The sequence below is a fragment of the Macadamia integrifolia genome, chromosome 1 (genome assembly GCF_013358625.1).
Source record: "Macadamia integrifolia cultivar HAES 741 chromosome 1, SCU_Mint_v3, whole genome shotgun sequence".
Taxonomy (NCBI): Eukaryota; Viridiplantae; Streptophyta; class Magnoliopsida; order Proteales; family Proteaceae; genus Macadamia; species Macadamia integrifolia.
The window spans coordinates 35,810,468-35,811,800 of record NC_056557.1 but is presented as its reverse complement, the minus strand read 5'-3'; the positions used below and the strand labels follow the sequence as shown (position 1 = coordinate 35,811,800).

Genomic DNA, 1,333 nt, shown 5'->3' with positions numbered 1-1,333 from the left:
AATATTGGGGGGAAATCTTCTGATCCAACCCGATACATCCAATACATTTTGGAATTGGCCGATACCCAATCCAATACCGTGAACTAAATCCCTGTTTTAAAGGCAGCACAGGAACAAGAAAATATAGATAAGAAGGGTAAAAAAAATAAGACCACCAAAATGGGTTTAGGGATGGGGGGATTACTACTGAATGTAAAATGGCATAAGGTTGGGCCTCAGGATTATTAAAATGAAAACTTAGATGACTAAGGAGGTACTATTTCCACCTGACAGATGCAATGGATGCAATCAACAGGGTCTAACTACTGCATCATGCCATGCTGTGGACCAAGACCAACGTAGCACATAAGTGACTTGTTGGGAGGGTGTCATGGAGTTGGCGGGACTCAGGCTTCACAAAGTAGAATGCATGTCGGGACTCAGGCTTCACAAAATAGAATTTGTGTAAGCATAACTAAAATTACATAACAATAGGAAATCGATGGTAAGGAAGACTTACATCCTCCTGAAAGATGTCATTAATATTTATGGGAAATCAATGGTTAAGGAAGCTCTGGATTAGCCTAAAGTATAATGCAGCCACCATAGCAAGATTTTCTTTACTTAAGAAGAAAAGTATTTATAGAAGCATGAAGGGAATATGCAGCAGTAGGAATGAAAACCTCATTGTATGATATAGCTTACAAATAGAAGTTCCTCCTTAAACCCCTTCCAATTCTAAATTACATCCTGGATTATACTTGTGATAAAATAAGCTGACTGAAATTATCAGTTAAAGCCTAAAAAGAAGCTAAATGTGTAACTCAAGAAAAACCCTTTGAATGATTTTACATGGTGAAAGAGACATATTTGCCCCAGAATCACTGGCATAAAATATATAGTCAGAAGAATTATCAGCATGTTTACCATCAAACAATTCTCCTCGTTCTAGTTCTAAGGTTAAGGTAACTGGAAAATAATATAACAAATTTCCATATAATTACAGATCCAAATCCAAGGTTCAAGATTTTATCAAAAAAAAAAAAAAAAAAAATCCAAGGTTCAAGCTCCCAGCAACAGCAATGTTAGTTTGCTCTCTAAGTATTGAAATAAAATAAAAAATGATTCAAAAACTTAATCCAGTTGATTCTTGGGAAGTCTGATCGACCAAGTCAAAAATATGAACTAAATAAGATATGCTCTGGTTAGGTGTGATTCTTGCTCCATTGCTTCTTTGAACTCAGGCTCTTACTCACTTCTACCTTGCTAGTTTGCTCTCCTAAGGTCCTATCTAAAATGAGTGTTTCACGCCCTGAGGATCACCAACCTTCTCCTTTATTTATTTTTTTTTTGG

The 1,333-nt window shown here is 36.1% G+C and overlaps 1 protein-coding gene across 1 annotated transcript in view; it reads right to left on the bottom strand.

The window, feature by feature from the left end:
* Positions 1 to 1,333, bottom strand: part of LOC122085743 — a 7,823-nt gene that overhangs the window by 1,340 nt on the left and 5,150 nt on the right. The gene's annotated exons all lie outside the window — the stretch shown is intronic.